Below are 20,424 nucleotides of genomic sequence, written 5' to 3' on the forward strand. Positions count from 1 at the left end.
CCCCAATGCAAGGGACATTAGAAATGTCTAGAGACATTTTTGGCAGCTACAACCAGGGGATGGAGATGCTAATAGTGTCTGGTAGATAGAAGCCAAGTGTATTGCATAGGAGAGCCCTCCCTAATGAAGGGAGCCCAAAATACCAATGGAACTAACATTAAGAAAAGCTGATTTAGATAGATGATAGAAATTATTTATAGTTTACCTGTAGCTCAGTCGGTAAAGAATCTGCCTTCAGTGCAGGAGACCCGGGTTCGATCCCTGGGTTGGGAAGATCCCCTGGAGAAGGAAATGGCAACCCACTCCAGTATCCTTGCCTGGAAAATCTCACGGAGAGAGGAGCATGGTGGGCTGCAGTCCATGGGTTCGCAGAGTTGGGCACAACTGAGGGACTAATATGTACTTACTTACTTACGTATTTAATCCCTATGCTACCCTTAAACCCTTGACCTAAACTCATTCTCCAGAATCCCTTCTTTGATTGACCACCTAAAGTTCAGAATTGCCCTTAGTCAATCATTCTTTCAATAATATATTAATTTATACTCCTGCATCTGAATTGCTTCACGAGCCAGAGAGTGAATTTGTGCATGCAGGAATTGTGTATTTCTTGGTAGTAATTCCTCTTTGCTACTACACATTGCTCATAGACATCAATGATGTTTAATAACTCTTCCTTTGACTTTCCTTTTTTGGTCTTTAACACTGGTTTCTTTAAAAATTTATGTTTTTCTTTATGCCTATTTTAGCAGCTCCTCAGAATTAATAATGTGACACCTTGTCTACCAGTAAAATTCAGTAGTGGTGCTAGAAAATTACTCTTCTGCTTTCAAAATGCTTTCAGTATATACTCAATTCATTAATTATTTCTGTTAGAGAATGAGACTCACAGACTTAGAAAGTGAACTTACGGTTACCATGGGAAACTTGAGGGGAAAGGGATAGTTAGGGAGTTAGGGATGGACATGTGTATACTGATATATTTAAAATGGATAACCAACAGGGATCTACTGTATAACACATGGAACTCTGCTCAATGTTATGTGGCAGCCTGGATGGGAGGGGAGTTTGGGGGAAAATGGATACATGTATATGTATGGCTGAATCCTTTTGCTATTCACCTGAAACTATCACAGCATTGTTAATCAGCTATACCCCAATACAAAATAAAAAGTTCAAAGAAAAATAACAATTTCTGTTAGAAACACCCTAAACAGCAATGTATATAATATGAGTTTATATCAATATCCAAATCAACATTTGAAAAATTTATTTAAAATAAGTAGAAAAATTCATGTTGATTATGTACAAATTCTTTCCCAAGGATATCAATCTGAAGCAGAATCTGAATTCGTGTACCTTTAGTGATTGTTTTCACCTGCTGTGAGATTTTTTACTAAGCACAAGCATTTTTACAGCATAACCCCTGATCTTTGAAGGTGGAAACAATTAAGGGTTACCTCTAGATCATGTTGAAACTACCACTTCAGAATCAAAAATAAGCTAGTCAAGAACTTTATTCTCAATCATTAATTTACTTTCAGTTACTCAGTCATGTCCAACTTTGCAACCCCATGGACCGCAGCACACCAGGCTCCCTGTCCATCACCAACACCTGGAGCTGGCTCAAACTCATGTCCATCAAGTCAGTGATGCCATCCAACCATCTTATCCTGTGTCATCCCCTTCTCCTCCTGCCTCAGTCTGTTCCAGCATCAGAGTCTTTTCCAAGGAGTCAGTTCTGTGCATCAGGTGACCAAAGCATTGGAGTTGCAGCTTTAGGATCAGTCCTTCCAATGAATATTCAGGGCTGATTTCCTTTAGGTTTGACTGATTTGATCTTCTTGTTGCCCAAAGGACTGTCAAGAGTTTTCTCCAACACCACAGTTCAAAAGCATTAATTCTTCAGTGCTCAGCTTTCTTTATAGTCCAATTTTCACAACCATATATGACTACTGGAAAAACTGTAGCTTTGACTAGATGGATCTTTGTCAGCAAAATAATGTCTCTGCTTTTTAATATGCTGTCTTGGTTGGTCATAACTTTTCTTCCAAGGAGCAAACGTCTTCTAATTTCATGGCTATAGTCACCATATGCAGTTATTTTGGAGCCCAAGGAAATAAAGTCTCTCACTATTCCCATTGTTTCCCCATCTATTTGCCATGAAGTGATAGGACCAGATGCCATGATCTTAGTTTTCTGAATATTGAGCTTTAAGTCACCTTTTTTCACTCTCCTCTTTCTCTTTCAAGAGGCTCTTTAGTGCTTCTTCACTTTCTGCCATAGGGTGGTATCATCTGAGTATATGAGGTTATTGATATTCTCCTGGCAATCTTGATTTCAGCTTGTGCTTCATCCAGCCCCGCATTTCACATGATGTACTCTGCATATAAGTTAAATAAGCAGGGTGACAATATACAGCCTTGACATACTCCTTTCCTGATTTGGACCAGTCTGTTATTTCGTGTCCTGTTCTAACTATTGCTTCTTCACTTGCATACAGATTTCTCAGGAGGCAGGTCAGGTAGTCTCGTATTCCCGTCTCTTGAAGAATTTTCCACAGTTTGTTGTGATCTACACAGTCAAAGTCTTTGGCGTAAATAATAAGGCAGAAGTAGATGTTTTTCTGGTATCCTCTTGCTTTTTCTAAGATCCAACAGATGTTGACAATTTGATCTCTGGTTCCTCTGCCTTTTCTAAATCCAGCTTGCGTACAAACTATCATACTCATGTTTGAGTCTAACAGGCCAATAAATTACAATTTTTTTCCTATGCAAATCAGATGGGGATTTACCCATCAGATTCTAACTAGTCACATGAATTAGGGATAAATTTTTAGATGTTTGGTCATTTAGATCTATCTATAAACACTATCTATCAGTAGTGTTTCTTCTACTAATGCAAAATGATCCAAGGCTTAGTCTGCAAGAGTAGGTACTTATTTCACAAGCTGCAAGATGAAGTCTTTGCCTCAGCATACAGGTCCTGCCCAAGGAGACAAGAAGACCAGGTAATGCAAATGAGAGGTTAAATGAGGTATATAAAGCTATAAACACAAAGATGAGGGTTGCCCTAACCAATAACATGGAAAGTAGCATGATCAGCAGTCAGAGACCAGAACAAAAGGCAGGAAGGAGGTACATTTTTGTGTAGATCAAGTGTTGTGTGTGCATGCGTACTAGTCGCTTCAGGTGTGTCCGACTTCTTGTAGCCCTATGGACTGTAGCCTGCCAGGCTCCTCTGTCCATGGATTCTCCAGGCAAGAATAGTGGAGTGGGTTGCCATGCCCTCCTCCAGGGGATCTTCCTGACCCATGGATCAAACCCACATCTTTTGTGTCTCCTGCATTGGCAGGCAGGTTCTTTACCACTTGCGCCGCCTGGGAAGCCCAGATAATGCTTTGGGGGATTGTAAAAGATAAAGAAGACAGTCCCAAAGTTGAGTCCTCTTAATTGGACCCTAATGAATTCCCTAAAAATGGACCCCTCATGTAAAATTTTATTATTAAGAAGAATGAAGGTAAGAGGAGGAAGAGAAGGACAGCCTGGTAGCCCTAGATTATGTGAGGAGTAGATTGCATGCATGCTCAATCGCTCAGTTGTGTCTGACTCTTTGTCACCCCATGAACTGTAATTTGCCAGGCTCCTCTGTCCATGGAGTTTTCCAGGGAAGAATACTGGAGTGGGTTACCATTTCCTCCTTTGGAGGATCTTCCCAATCCAGGGATCGAACCCACATCTCTTATGTCTCCTGCATAGACAGGCAGATTCTTTACCACTGGGCCATCTGTGAAGTCAGTGAGGAATAGATTGGAGAAAGGTTAAATGAGGGAGTTAAATTGCAAATGATGAACACAAGCTCTGTTACTCAGTGTGTATCAGGCTGGCCTTGCAAAGCACACTGCAAGAGTTGGATCATTGGAGGAAAATAGTAGCTTTGTCTCTTTTTGTTGTTGTTCATTTTTTTAAATAATTTTTCTGTTGGAGCATTGTTGCTTTACAAATGTAGAAGTTTCTGCTGTACAGCAAAGTGAATCAGTTATACATATACATGTATCACATCTTTTTTAGATTTCCTTCCCATTTAAGTCACTACAGAACATTGAGTAGAGTTCCCTGTGCTATACAGTAGGTTCTCATTATTTATTTTATACATAGTAGTATATGTATGTCAGCAATAGCAATCTCCCAGTTTGTCCCACATTCCTTACCCCACTTGGTATCCGTAAGTCTTTGTTTCCTGCTCTCAAGGAATTTATCGGTTAACCCTGTGAGATTATTTGCTTCTGTTCATGTCAAAGGGGTATATTGCTTCCATTTATATGAAAGAAAACAATACATAAAAAGCAGGTGATCATGGTCAGCTTATTTTCAAGTGCACTGTGTGATGTACAGTATGTGATGATTATGTCATGTCATTGAACTTTCATTTATTCAGTCATTTGCTTGGCATTAAAACACTGGGGCCCTAAATATTGCAGGGCTGGAAACAAAAGAGAACACTTTTATCTAGACAGTGAGAGGAAGAAAATGTAACAAAACTGTCAAGTCTGATTTTGCATGGATTAAGAAACACAATGAGGGTCCAACAAGTAGCAGAAAGCAGCAATTTCAACATGATATTGGCTCTTTGGTTTACAGCACCTGGCAACAGCTATAATGAATGTCCTACAAATAGGGAGAGTGATTCAGGTAAAAGCTGAACAACATTCAGTGACAAATCTTTCCTCAGAGGAAAATGAATGTTTAGATACATTTAATTATCTCCATTTCTGACACTGGTCAAGATTCTGATTTACCTCCTTTTTTAATAATGCTAATTTTAGGCTATGTTCAAGAAATAATGCCCCATAAAATGTTCGTCTGCCAAATAAAAAAAGCGTACTTCGTTCAGTCGTGTCCAACTCTTTGCAACCCTATGGCCTGTACCCTGACAGGCTCCTCTGTCCATGGAATTCTCCAGGCAAGAATATTGGAGTGAGTTGCCATTCCCTTCTGCAGAAATAACTACAACCAAACATCAGTTTGGAAAGGAGACATTTTGCGCATAGATTCTAAAATACCCAAAATCAAAGTAGGTGCAAAAATGAGGCCCTGATGACTCTTTCAGCAAAGGTGAAGTGAGTTTTTATTGTATTTTTAAAAAGTGAACACAGAATTACTAACAATGAGTGAAGAGAAAGCCCACATAGGGATCATATTTGATAGCATTCTCTGGCAGCAAGATATTTCCAGAAGCCCCTCTGGCTTGTGCATGGAAACTCATAGGGAGGACAAGCTTTTTCTCACACAGTGAAAGAATAACAGGATTTTCCAGCAGCTTCTCCAAAGTGAGAAATTTCAAGTGATTCATCGTAAAGAATCGAACTGTTTTGTTGACAATTTCATCAGTGGTTATTTTGTGCAGGATGAAGTGGGGGTATTCTAGGTCAAGATTTTCTATTTTTCATTAGGTAACAAAAACAAAGATGTGAATAGATCACTCTTGACACAGATTATTATCTAAAAAGAATTAGCAGAAATTGTGATTCAGATGTATGCTGCAAAGGCAGCAGTTCTGGGACTGTGTGGGTGTGTGTAAAAAGCAACACTAAGATTTGCAAAACTTTAAGGACAAAAAATCAGAACTAAACTCATAAAATACTAGGGCAATGGATATCATAATTCAGAGCACCCCAGATCAATCTGAAATAGTCAAAAATTCCACAGGGGAAGAGACCAGACAAAAGGACAATACTTTTTGAGGAGACTATTATTATTAATATTACTTATTATGATTCCCCAGATGGCAATTTCATTGCATTTATTTCCCATTGGATACTGAGAAACCTGTGGAAAAAAGACTGTGTCTTACCTGTTTTTGTATCTCCATACAAAAACTATGTGTCCTAGCACATAGGGCATGTTAAATATCCAAGAGGAAATGAAATGTTAAAGCAACTCCAGAATATGGAGTTTGGTGAGAGATGCTAAATTAACACTGCTCAATAGAGATTTCTATAATGATGGCAACTTTCGGCACTGACCAGTTTGGCAGCTGCAGCCACACGTAGCTTTAAGCACTTGAAATGTGGCTAATGCAACTGAGGAACTGCATTCTTAATTTTATTTAATTTTAAATAATTTAAACATAAAATTATGCAACCACATGTGGGACAACGTGGTGCAAATATTGCAAAAGAATAAATGTTATAGAAAGTATTTGTTTTGTATCCTGCAATTTTGATACTATTTTACTAGTATCCACCCTCACTTCCCAATTTATCATCTTTCATCAACTAAGAAATCCAAAAAAGAAAATATAGTCCCATATTTCAAGTTAGTTAAAAGTGACTATGGACATCCTTGCCTTGTTTCTGATCTTTAAATGAATGTTTTCAGGTTTTCACTGTTGAGAATGATCTTAGCTGTGGGTTTATCCTGTATGGCCTTGATAATGTTGAGGTAAATTGTCTCTATTCCTAATTTCTGAATACCTTTTATCATAAATGGGTGTTGAATTTTGTCAAAAAATTTTTCTGCATCTATTGAGATGATCATATGGGTTTTATTATTTGGTTTCTTAATGTATATATCACACTGAAGGATTTGTAAATATTTAAGAATCCTTGCATCCTTGGGATAAATCCCACTCAACTGCAGTGTATGATTCCTTTAATGTATCAGTTCAGTTCAGTGAGAGAGTCATGTGCAAATCTTTGCAATCCCATGGACTGCAACACACCAGGCTTCCCTGTCCATCACCAACTCCTGGAGCTTGTTCAAATTCATGTTCATCGAGTCGGTGATGCCATCCAACCGTCTCATCCTCTGTCATCCCCTTTTCCTCCCACATTCAATCTTTCCCAGGACCAGGGTTTTTTCCAATGAGTCAGTACTTCGCATCAAGTGGCCAAAGTATTGGTGTTTCAGCTTCAGCATCAGTCCTTCCAATGAATATTCAGGACTTATTTCCTTTAGGATTGACTGGTTTGATCTCCTTTCTGCCAAGGGACTCAAGAGTCTTCTCCAACACCACAGTTCAAAAGCATCAATTCTTCTGCACTCAGCTTTCTTTATGGTCCAACATGCATATCCATACATGACTACTAGAAAAACCACAGCTTTGACTAGATGGACCATTATTGGCAAAGTAATGTCTCTGCTTTTTAATATACTGTCTAGGTTGGTCATAGCTTTTCTTCCAAGGAGCAAACGTCTTTTAATTTCATGGCTGCAGTCACCATCTGCAGTAGTTTTGGAGCCCAAGAAAATAAAGTCTCTCACTGTTTCCATTGTTTCCCCATCTATTTGCCATGAAATGATGGGACCAGATGCCACGATCTTAGTTTTCTGAATGTTGAATTTTAATCCAACTTTTTCACTCTCCTCTTTCACTTTCATCAAGAGGCTCTTTAGTTCTTCTTCACTTTCTGTCACAAGTGTGGTGTCATCTGAGTATCTGAGGTTATTGATATTTCTCCCGGCAATCTTGATTTCAGCTTGTGCTTCATCCAGTCCGGCATTTCACATGATGTACTCTGCAAGGAAGTTAAATAAGCAGGGTGACAATATACAGCCTTGATGTACTCCTTTCCTGATTTGGAGCTAGTCTGTTGGTTCATGTCCTGTTCTAACTGTTGCTTCTTCACTTGCATACAGATTTCTCAGGAGGCAGGTAAGGTGGTCTGGTATTCCCATCTCTAAGAATTTTCCACAGTTTGTTGTGATCCACACAGACAAAGGCTTTGGCATAGTCAATAAAGCAGAAGTTGATGCTTCTCTGGAACTCTCTTGCTTTTTCTAAGATACAACAGATGTTGGCAATTTGATCTCTGGTTCCTCTGCCTTTTCTAAAATCCAGCTTGGGCTTCTGGAAGTTCATGGTTCACATACTGTTGAAGCCTGGCTTGGAGAATTTTCAGCATTAGTTTGCTAGTGTGTGAGATGAGTGCATTGTGCAGTAGTTTGAGCATTCTTTGGCATTGCCTTTCTTGGGGATTGGAATGAAAACTGACCTTTTTCCAATCCTGTGGTCACTGCTGAGTTTTCCAAATTTGCTGGCATATTGAGTGCAGCACTTTCACAGCATCATCCTTTAGGATTTGAAATAGCTCAACTGGAATCCCATCACTTCCACTAGCTTTGTTTGTAGTGATGCTTCCTAAGGTCTACTTGGTTTCGCATTCCAGGATGTCTGTCTCTAGGTGAGTGATCACATTATCGTGGTTATCTGGATCATGAAGATCTTTTTTGTATAGTTCTTCTGTGTATTCTTGCCAGCTCTTCTTAATATCTCCTGCTTCTGTTAGGTTCATACCATTTCTGTCCTTTATTGTGCCCATCTTTGCATGTAATCTTCCCTTAGTACCTCTAATTTTCTTGAAGAGAACTCTAGTTTTCCCAATTCTATTGTTTTCCTCTATTTCTTTGTACTGATCACCGAGGAAGTCTTTCTTATCGCTCCTTGGTATTCTTTGGAACTCTGCATTCAAATGGGTATATCTTTCCTTTTCTCCTTTGCCTTTAGCTTCTCTTTTTTTCTCAGCTCTTTGTAAAGCCTCCTCAGAAAACCATTTTGCCTTTTTGCATTTCTTTCTCTTGGGTATGATCTTGATCACTGCTTCCTGAACAATGGCACAAACCTCTGTCCATAGCTCTTCAGGCACTCTGTCCATCAGATCTAATCCCTTGAATCTATTTGCTACTTCCACTTTGATCTTTGCCAACAAACATCCATCTAGTCAAAGCTATGGTTTTTCTAGTAGTCATGTATGGATGTGAGAGTTGGACTATAAAGAAAGCTGAGCACCAAGAATTGATGCTTTTGAACTGTGGTGTTGGAGAAGACTCTTGAGAGTCCCTTGGACTGCAAGGAGTTCAAACCAGTCAATCCTAAAGAAATCAGTCCTGAATATTCATTGAATGGAGAGATGCTAAAGCTCCAATACTTTGGCCACCTGATACGAAGAGCTGACTCATTGGAAAAGACCCTGATGCTGGGAAAGATTGAAAGCAGGAGAAGAAGGGGATGACAGAGGATGAGATAATTGGATGGCATCACTGACTCAATGGGCATGAGTCTGAGCAAGCTCCAGGGGTTGGTGATGTACAGGGAAGCCTGGCATGCTGCAGTCCATGGGATCGCAAAGAGTCAGACACGACTCAGCAGCTGAACTAAACTGTATAATCATAAGGGATTTGATTTAGGTCATACTTGAATGGTCTAGTGGTTTTCCCTACTTCTTTCAATTTAAGCCATTAACTGCACCATAGAGCCACCAGAACTTACACAGAACTGCGAAAACTTGGAGGGCACGTACAAAAGCTCGTGCACACCAGGACCCAGGAAAAAGGAGCAGTGACCCCACAAGAAACTGACCCAGACTTGACTGTGAGTGTCCAGGAGTCTCTGGAGGATGTGTGGGTTGGCAGTGGCCTGCTGCAGGGTCAGGGGCACTGAGTCGGGGAGTGAATGCCAAGGACCTTTTGAAGGAGGTCACCATTATCTTCGTTACCTCCACCATCGTTTGGTCTCATGTCAAACAACAGGGAGGGAACACAGCCCTCCAACAGAAAATTGGATTAAACATTTACTGAGCATGGCCCCACGCATCAGAACAAGACCCAGTTTTCCCCACAGTCAGTCTCTCCCATCAGGAAGCTTCCATAAGCCTCTTATCCTTATCTGTCAGAGGGTAGACAGAATGAAAACCACAATCACAGAAAACTTCAGTGTATAGTGGGATTCGGTCTGCTACTATTTTGTTGAATATTTTTTGTGTCTATGTTCATCAGTGATATTGGCCTATACTTTTATTTTTTGTGGCATCCTTTTCTGGTTTTGTTATCAGGGTGAGGGCGGCCTCGTAGAACAAGCTGTGGAGTGTTCCATCCTCTGCTATTTTTGAAAGAGCTTCAGAAGGATAAGTGTTAACTGTTCTCTAAATGATAAAATTCACCTATAACCTTTCTGGCCCTGGACTTTTCTTTGTTGAAAGTTTTTTAATCACTGTTTCAGTTTCAGGACTTGTGATTGGTCTGTTTATATTTTTATTTCATCCTAGTTCAATCTGAGATGGTTGTACCTTTCGAAGAATTTGTCCATTTCTTCTAGGTTGTCCATTTTATTGGCATATCCTTGTTTGTGGTAGTCTCTTATGATCTTTTATATGTCTGTGGGGTCTGTTGTAACCTCTCCTTTTTCATTAAACTTAAAAACTTATGCACAGCCAAAGAAACCATCAACAAAATGAAAAGACAATCAATAGAATGGGAGAAAATATTTGCGAATGAAGTGACTGACAAAGGAATCTAAAACAGAGTACAAATGAAATTGTCTACAGAGCAGAAATAGAGTTGCAGATGTAGAAAACAAATTTATGGTTACTTACGGGGTAAGGGAAAAGGGATAAATTGGTATTGACATATACACACTACTATATCTGAGCTTCCCAGGTGGCTCGGTGGTGAAGAATCCTCCTGCCACTGCAGAAGACATGGTTTCAGTCCCTGGATCAGGGAGATCTCCTGTAGAAGGAAATGGCAACCCACTCAGTATTCTTGCCTGGGAAATCTTATGGACAGAGGAACCTGGCAGGCTACATACAGTCCACAGGGTCACAAAGAGTTGGAAATGACTTAACAACTAAACAACAACAACTGCTATATATAAAATGGATAACTCAGAAGGACCCACTGTATAAAACAGGAAACTCTGCTCAATATGCTGTAATGGCCTATATGGGAAAATAATCTGAAAAAGAATAGATACATGCATATGTATAACTGAATCACTTTGCTATACACCTGAAGCTAACATAATGTTGTAAATCAATTATACTTCAATGTAAAATAAAAAGTTAAAAATAAATAATTATAACTGAAAAATATCAATGAATTACATAACATGTTGTTAAAATATTCAATAAATGGTGACTTAAAAAATAACAAAGGGTTAATATCTTAATAAATGATTTTATAGATTATGAATATTAATATTACTCTTTATCTCATAGGAGTATTTCATTTTTCCAAGATGATTACTTGCTTTCACTTTTATTTTTTCTGTCTTTTGTAAGAGAATGTTTTTATTTTTATTTACTCAAATCTATCAGATTTTTTTCTTCATGTCTCTGGATTCCCCATTTTATTTAGAGGCTTTGCCTTCTTTTCAGCTTCCTCAGCATGATTATAAAAATATTCTCCTCTACTTTTATCTAGTAATATGATTTAAAATTCATATACATACAATATTTGTTAGCATAGGGCACTGTAGGTGATCTACTTTTATTAATTTTAAATGATTAGCTGATTGTCACAACACTATTTCTTAAATAATCTATCCCTTCCAAAACTTTAAATGCCATTTATTCAAGCTGTTAAAATGTTTTCTTAGGTAATTTTTTCTGGACTCTTATTTTTTCTCACTGATCTGTTTATCTATGCCTCAGACATCTTCCTTATTTTAATTACTCTGCCCTTGTGTTTTGATCTGTTTTAGGACATTGTGCTTTATTGCAAGTTTCTATTTTTGGATTTTTATATGAATTTTGAAATAAGTTATCAGGTTTTATAATTTTGAGGTTTTGATTGGAATGCTTTAAATTTATAGAATAATTTAAGAAAAACTGACATTCCAAAAAATTAAGATTTTAAATCCTAAAATCTTTGATATATTTCTCTAGTAATTGAGTTATTTTTAGCATCACATACTCAATAAACTTATTTTCTTCATATAGTCATAATACACTCCTTTTCTTATTCTCAAATATTTTATGTTTCTAGGTTATTGTTGCTATTACAAATGATACTCTTTTCCCACTAAATTTTCTGATTGGATATTTCTGCTTTATACAAAATCTATTTTATTACTGCTAGATAATCTTATCATCTTCATGTATTAAAGTTTTTGCATTTTCCTTCCCAATATTTATACCTTCTTTTTCTTATCTTTGTTTTTCTTTAAATGAAGTGACCTATGCACGCATGCTCAGTCTCAGTCATATGCAACTCTTTGTGACCCCATGTACTGCAAACCCCAGGCTCCTCTGCCCATGGGATTTCCCAGGCAAGAATACCGGAGTGAGTTGCCATTCCTCTTCCAGGGCATTTTCTCAACTGGAGGATCAAACCCGGTCTCCTGGATTGGCAGATGGATTTTTAACCACTGAGTAACCTGGGAAGCCTGAAGAGGATCTAAGTATGATGTTAGATAATAGTATTGTCCTTAATATTTATTAATAGGTATGTTTCTAATATTTAACCACAAGTATGATATTTTTTTTTTCCAGGCAGTAATCTCCATCAGGGTTAGGAAGTTTTCCCCCCTTCTCAAACTACTCCCCACCTTTGGGACCATTCAGTAGCAGAAAGGCACATTATAATTTTTGTAGAGATAGAGGCCTGAAAATTAGTGGAGCAGAATCATGTAAAACAGAGAGAAAAGCTCTGTTCAGTGTTTTTACAGAGGAAAAAGGAAAAAAAAAATTAAAGGAGCACTTTATTGTTTTAATTATTTTAATCAATTGATGACATTTTGAAACAGAATTCCTTGCAGTGATTAAATCTATGTTTCTCTTTTCAAACTACACTTACACTTATTTTAATATTCTGTTAATTTTTTCACTCTTTCTGACTTCAAATTCGTTCTCAATTTTATTATTTCTGTAATTCACTGTCATCTAGTGTTTTTTCTTATGGTTCCTTTTTTTCCCCAATGTTTCAGATACTTTGGGGGTATTTTAGCTATCATTACCAGTTTATGTGAAGCTGAAGTGGTCATGTTATTCTATAACTTAAAAATAAGCTTTTTTTTCCTTTTCACATTTTTCTGTATTTACTATTTAAACAAAATATTATAAATTAAAATTTAAAAATAATATGTTATAAGTTTATTTGAACTTCACACTTACGAGTTAGGTATTATACATATCCATTCATAAGAAACATTCTGATGAGATTTTTCTCAAAAATTTTATGATGTCATATTTTTATTTCATTTTTTTCACTTTGTTACACCAGCTTCTGAAAAGAGCATACCATATCTTAACTGCTCTGTCACACACAGTTATCCTGTGGTTTGATAGATACCCAGAGACACATGAAAAAATGCAAGTTCTCCAATGTATAGAAACGAAAATGTAATGTAAATACACAGAACTAGCAACATAGTAACATCTGCAGTGTATACTGGTTCCCATGTTCAGAAACACCTACAAACTGTTGTGAGGAGTCTCTTTGGGAATAGAGGTTCCTGTGAGGAAAGAGAATGAATGTGCCCCACCCCACACAGAAGGAGGATGGTGTGTGGAAAGAATGGATAAAGCACCAGAAACTAAAGAGTCATAAAAATTCTTTGGCCTGAAAACCCTTTCCCTGTTTCTGGTTAATATTGCATCTCTGCCTGGAGCAACGGTAGGATGAAAAACCTGCTCTTCTATGGCATCAGTAACCTAGTTTCTTTGTTCCATATGATACTGGTAGGTAGGGTATGTTTCAAAAAGGGAGGGAAGTTTACTTTCGCTAGTACCACAAGAAAGAAAATAAATATATTTTCCTCTTAATGTCATACACTCATTAAAAGATTATCTGGCTAGCTAGCTATCATTGAAAATTTGGAATCACAGAGGAATATGTGTGTACACAAATGTGTCTTGCTTTTTAACAACTCTATAATTTGTCGTTTTAAAATTTTTATGCAATTTGATATTTTTAATAGAAACTGCAAAAACAGTATACATATGTGACTTCCTTAAATCATATAGTCAATTAATCAGTCATTCTGTTGACTAACAATTTCCAAATATCCACATGTACAAGTCACTACCACACTCTGAAACTAAAGAGGAAAAAAAAAAAAAGATATGATTTCTGCTCTCAAGGATTTTACTCACTAGAAAAATTTAATATTGCCTATGTCAATCATTCAATTAGCCAAATCTACCCTGGCAGTCAATAAAGTGACAGATGTCATGGCCAGATTACTCCATAGTCCAGGCCAATCACTAAACTACCACAAGTTCTTTAGTAGCGTCATGTCAAAGACATTAAAATTTCATTATACACACAATGAGATATGAAAATCAGTGGTAGTCTCATATCTTTCAGTTTTTACTTCATTAAAAAATATTTAGCCATGAATTTAAATCATCTATATAGACTATTATCTATTGTATTGTCCAAATTGTCCAAGTACTTATTGTGTGCATGCTCAGTTGCTAAGTTGTGTCTGACTCTTTCGACTCCAAAGACTGTAATTCATCAAACTTCTCTGTCCATGGTATTTTCCAGGTAAGAATACTGATGGAGTAGGTTGCCATTTCCTTCTCCAATAAGTACTTGTTACTCATAAACAAATTAAAATGTTCAATTATCTCAAATTTTTTGCTTCACTGCATATTCAGGAATACAGTTCATTCAAGGAAATGTGTGTTAGTTTAGCTTCAGTGTACATGGATTTTATATTTTTCATATATTCAAGTATGGCAAGGTTAATATTTTATTCACCATCTCACCCTCTTTGTGACACCAGTTACAGTGCAGACAGATGGGGAAATCAGCCGCCAACCGTGGACCTTTGCAATAATTGCAGTTGCCTGAATCTAAGAGCCCTGAATAAGTGTCAATCACAGTGCGCTCTCAAAAGTCTCAGATTGAGGAGAAATCAAATCCCCAGGCTAAACGCTTCTGGATGACATGAGACAATAGACTTTAATTTCCTCAGAGATGTAAAAGAATGCATATGGTTGAGAAGTCTCTCTCAGGACTATGAAGGAATTCACTCACTAATTCAAAAAATATTTTCCAGTGCCTTCTGTGAGCATGAGGCTTCCCTGGTAGCTCAGACGGTAAAGCGTCTGCCTGCAATGCGGGAGACCTGGGTTCGATCCCTGGGTTGGGAAGATCCCCTGGAGAAGGAAATGGCAACCTACTCCAGTGCTCTTGCCTGGAAAATTCCATGGACAGAGGAGCCTGGTAGCCTACAGTCCATGGGATCACAAAGAGTTGGACACGACTGAGCAACTTCACTTCACCTCACTTCTATGAGCATGATCTTTAAGTTGCCACAGTGTAGGGACTCTAAGGCAATATATTTTAAAAAATTCTTCTCTTATTGTTAGAGCATGGAGTGAAAAACACAGCGCACTCTTAAGGTTTTGGAGAAATAATGCAGCACAACACTGAATTTCTAAGAGTTTATTTCCACTGTATTTCCTCTATTGAAAATTGACTTTTCAACTAATTGCCTTTATGACTACAAGTTGGTTTTATTGAGAATTAAGCTCTTAATTCTCATTTTTAAAACATTCTGTAGTTATACAAATCTTTAATGTTGGTCTATAATAAGTTTAGATTGAATTTGTCTATGCAATAATGTGTATGTGTGTTAGTTGCTCAGTCGTGTTTGACTCTTTGTGACCTCATGGAGCCTGCCAGGCTCCTCTGTCCATGGGATTCTCCAGTTCAAAATACTGGAGTGGGTAACCATTCCCTTCTCCAGGGGATCTTCTCAACCCAGGGTTCGAACCCAGGTCTCCTGCATTGTGGGCAGACTCTTTACCATCTAAGCCACCAGGTAGGTCTCTAATCCTAATGATGGTACTGTTGGTTTAGTTGCCTCAGTCATGTCTGACTCTGCAACCCCATGGACTGTAGCCACCAGGCTCCTCTATCCATGGAATTCTGGAGTGGACAAGAATACTGGAAGTGGGTTTGAATACTAGCAACTGGAGTGAGTTGCCATGGCAACCAGTACTGGAGTATTGACAAGAATACTGGAGTGGGTTGCCATGCCCTCCTCCAGGGGATCTTCCAGAACCAGGGATCGAATCTGAGTCTTCTCCATTGCAGGAAGATTCTTTACCACTGAGTCATCAGAGAAGCCCAGTGATGGTGGTTTAGGGGTTAAGTCGTTTTTGACTCTTGTGACCCCATTGACTGTAACCTGTCAGGCTCCTCTGTCTGTGGAATTCTCCAGGCAAGAATACTGGAGTGGGTTGCCATCCAGCCTACAATTCAGAAAAATCAGTATATTAATCTCAGTTCAGGTATTATGACTGAATTTGTTATGTCACAGGATCCATTACTCCTCAAACTATATTTAGATTACCCTCTTCACATATGTCAGTCACTAATGATTTGACTTACATACATCATGAAACGATTACCATAGTAAGTTTAGCGAACATCCATCATCTCATATAGATACAGAATAAAAGACATTTTTCTTCCAATGAGGACTTTTAGGATTTACTTTCTTAACAAGTTTAATATACAATGTACAGTAGTGCTAATTTTGGGGCTTCTCAGGTGGTGCTAGTGGTAAAGAATCTGCTTATCAGTGCAGGAGACTTAAGAGATGTGGGCTTGATCCCTGGGTCAGGAAGATCCCCTGGAGGAGGAGGGCATGGCCACCACTCCACTATTCTTGCCTGGAGAATCCCATGGACGAAGGACCCTGGTGTGTCATAATCATGAGGTAACAGAGAGTCAGATATGACTGGAGTGACTTAGCATGCAGCATGCAGTGTTAATTATATCCATCATGTGGTACAATACATCCATAGTTCTTATTTATCTTATAACTGGAAGACCACCTTCATCCAATTCCTTCTCCTCTCATACCCTACCTCTGATAACCACAAATCTGATAGCTTTTTTTATATTTACTTTTGAAGTATAACTGACCTACAACACTATATTAGCTCCTGGTGCACAATGTAGTGATTTGATATTTCTGTATATTTCAACACAATCATCATAGTAAGTTTAGTTACCATCTGTCCACCATACAAAGATATTACATAATTATTGACTGTGTTCCCCACACTGTACATTTCACATCTATCACTATTTCTTTTGTAACTGAAAGTTTATTCCTCTTAATCTCCCTCACCTATTTCTCTCCTCTCCAGACCCCCTCTCATCTGGCAACCATCTATTCGTTCTCTGTATATATGACTTTTTGTTTTGTTGTGTTTGTTCATTTGTTTTGTCTTATAGCATCCACATATAAGTGAAATCATAAAGCATTTATCTTTCTTTGTCTGACTTATTTCAATCAGTATAATACCCTCTAGGTGCATCTATGTTGTCACAAGTGACAAGATTTCATCACTTATTTTTGTAGATAGAAGAAACTTTGAATTTTTAATCACAGAGAATGTATCAGTCTACTTCTTGATATTCAAAATTCCAGTTTTCTCTCATTAACTACTCATCTTTTCTGCCAAATAGCAGCATCTCCTATTTTTCTAATTTATCTTATGAATAATATTAGTATTATAGTTACTTTATGAGACATTGGGAATGTATTTTAAAGAGTATAAAACCTAAGTCCCAAGTGTTTATATAAGGCCTTAATACAAATATGTCAAAGCTTTTGGTGGGTACTCTGTCTCTAAATATTTATTATCTTAACAAATGGCTTGTGTTTGCTTACATTTTTGCTGTCATTTTCCCCACAATTAAAATTTTGTATTTGGAAATGTAACTGAAACTGCATACCATATGGACAGTGTATTTTTATTGAAAATTGAGCTAAACCATCACATGTTAATAGAAATAACATCTCTCCATATCCATAACATACCATTATACCAAAAGTTTTAACAGAGTATAACTAGACTGCCTTAGAGTCCCAGGTCTGTGGCAGAATCACATTCAAATGAATTTTACTTGATCAAAAAGAATTTTTTTTTAATTTAAGACGTGTATTAAGATTACCACAGCAAGACTTTTAAGAAGCCTTTTTCTTTCCCCAAAAGTGACCAAGAATCTCCTCATCTACAACTCAGTCAATGCCTTTTTATTCCAGCTCCTACCTCTACCTTTTTTGACAAACTCTGTTGTTTTTATGGGTTTTCCTCTCTTCAGTGTACACTAGATAGTATAATCCCTAATTCTGCAGCTCTTCTGCATAATACTAGAAAGCTGAATAACAAACCCCTTGGGATAGGATCAAGTTGTGAAGATTCTTTCACTATTTTTTTTTTGTTATGCAATTGTATTTTTTAATCATGTAATAACTATAGAACATCTTTTTCTTCTAAAAGGGTTTTGCTGCCTGGACCTTGATTCTGCCTAAAGCAGCTTTGTCTCTTTTAATAAAATTCATCTCCCACTGGCCCCCATACTCCCTTCTGTTAGTCGTTCAGTCATGTCTGACTCTTTGCAACCCCATGGACTATAGCTGGCCAGGCTTCTCTGTCCATGGGATCCTCCAAGCAAGAATACTGGAGTGGGTAGCCATTCCCTTCCCCAGGAGATCTTCCCAACCTGGGGATCGAACCTGGGTCTCCTGGGTTGCAGAGAGACCTCTGAGCTCTTTACTGTCTGAGCCACCATCTACTTCCTACTTCATAAAATGAGAAGACTTAGGCAACATTTGTTGAATACTTACCACAGTCCAGGTAAAGTTCTAAGTGTTCTAGTTGCATTTACTCATTTAATCTTCACAACACTGCTAAGAGGCAGGGCCTCTTTTCCCTCTTCTTTTATAGGTGAGAAAACAAAGGCCCCAAAGGGTTAAGTAAATTGTCCAAGGCATTAGACTAGTAAGTAACAGAGCCAGGCATGGAACCCAGGGACTTAAACACTTAACCACCATGCTACTTAAAACTATCTGAAACTTGCTTTGGTACAATGAAATGAATCATTATGCAACTGACAATGGAATTAGAGATGAGAAGAAAAGTTTTAGAAATAAAGGAGGTGGCAAGGTTATCATATAGGGAATTACAAAAAATAATTAAAATTCCTTATACTGGGAAAATCTGCATAATAGCAGTCCATAAAATCACAAGCTTATTAATCAGAATATTGTTAAAATAAATATGGATTTCTCTAATTAGTTTTCTGTGTGCTCAGATTCTCAGTCGTGTCCGACTCTTCACAACTCCATGGACTACAGCCTGCCAGGCTCTTCTGTCCATGGGATTTCCCAGGCAAGAATGCTGGAGTGAGTTGCCATTTTCCTTAGTTTTGATAACACTTTCATTGAATGAAATCAGATTCAGTTTTACACTATTCATTTATAAGCATTATCACTTCCCATTTTTCAAATGGAGAAACAGATTTAAAGGATTAAGGTCTCAAGTTTTCTTTTCTCTGATCTTATAGCCCTTACTAGTAATCTGTATATTATACCTTTCAAAAACTCCTCAAATTATTGGGTCAAAAGATAATGATATTAGTTAACACATAAAACAGCATAATCTAGGTACATGAACTATTTTAAAAATTGTGTAAATCTTAGCTCATTTAATGTTTACCACAGTCCCATCCGACTCTTTGTGACCCCATGGACTGCAGCACTCCAGGCTTCATTACTGCCCGAAGTTTGCTCAAACTCATGTCCATTGAGTTGATGATGCCATCCAACCATCTCATTCTCTGTTGCCCGCTTCTCCTCTTGCCCTCAGTCTTTCCCAGCATTAGGGTCTTTTCCAATGTGTTGGCTCTTTGTATCAGTTGTCTCTTTGTACCAGAGTATTGGAGCTTCAGCTTCAGCATCAGTCCTTCCAATGAATATGTAGGGTTGATTTCTTTTAAGATTAATTGATTTGATCTCCTTGCTGTCCAAGGGACTCTCAAGAGTCTTCTCCAGCATCACAATTCAAAAACATCAGTTCTTCAGTGCTCAGCCTTCTTTATGGTCCAACTCTCACGTCTGTTCATGACTACTGGAAAAACCAGAGCTTTGACTATACAGACCTTTGTCAGCAATGTGATGTCTCTGCTTTTTAATATGCTGTCTAGGTTTGTCATAGCTTTTCTTCCAAGAAAATTAAAGAAAGTTAGAGTCCCAATAGTAGTAGTATTATCTCCATTTTATAAGAAACTGGGATACAAGGAGTTTATGTAATTTTCTCAAGGTGATATGACGGGTTCACAGAGCTGAGTTTTGAACCCAAGTAGTCTAGTTCTTCAACCCACAGAATTAATTTCCATACTAAACCATGGAGAGAGAAATTTTAATTAAATCAGTGTTTTTCAGTGTGTATCTCTAGTATTAATAGACCCACATATATAAAAAAAAACAGTTCTGTGGTCAAACCAGTTTATTTTTTTCAACATATCAGATCCTTTAATAAGAATATGTGTCATATATTTTTTACATTTAAATTATATCATTAAATTATTTGAAATAGCTAATAGTCAATGATTTTAGAGATAAAATTGGCGATAAGAGACATAACATGGTTATGATATACAGTATCTCTAAACAAACATTTTAGTGACATACAAGCATTTTAGAATAGTCTAATGTTTTAATAGCAAGCTGTAAGTGATTGACCGATGCTTGCTTTTAATAGAAACTAGAGACATGGGACGGAGAAGGCAACGGCAACCAACTCCAGTACTCTTGCCTGGAAAATCCCATGGACGGTAGAGCCCGGTGGGCTACAGTCCATGGGGTCGTGAAGAGTCGGACACGACTGAG

The 20,424-nt window shown here is 37.6% G+C and overlaps 1 protein-coding gene across 8 annotated transcripts in view; it reads left to right on the forward strand.

Moving 5' to 3' along the window:
- KCNH7 (potassium voltage-gated channel subfamily H member 7) overlaps positions 1 to 20,424 on the forward strand; it is a 509,719-nt gene that overhangs the window by 225,732 nt on the left and 263,563 nt on the right. For 2 of the 8 annotated variants that reach the window (XM_081581583.1, XM_081581587.1), the window contains exon 3: positions 12,086 to 12,180. The exons of the other annotated variants lie outside the window; for them this stretch is intronic. The gene's annotated coding sequence lies outside the window, so the exon portion shown is untranslated. The remainder of the gene's footprint in view (positions 1 to 12,085; positions 12,181 to 20,424) is intronic. 8 annotated transcript variants of the gene reach the window in all.

The sequence above is a fragment of the Giraffa tippelskirchi genome, chromosome 3 (assembly GCF_054371585.1).
Source record: "Giraffa tippelskirchi isolate mGirTip1 chromosome 3, T2T-mGirTip1v1.2.pri, whole genome shotgun sequence".
NCBI classification, from domain to species: Eukaryota; Metazoa; Chordata; class Mammalia; order Artiodactyla; family Giraffidae; genus Giraffa; species Giraffa tippelskirchi.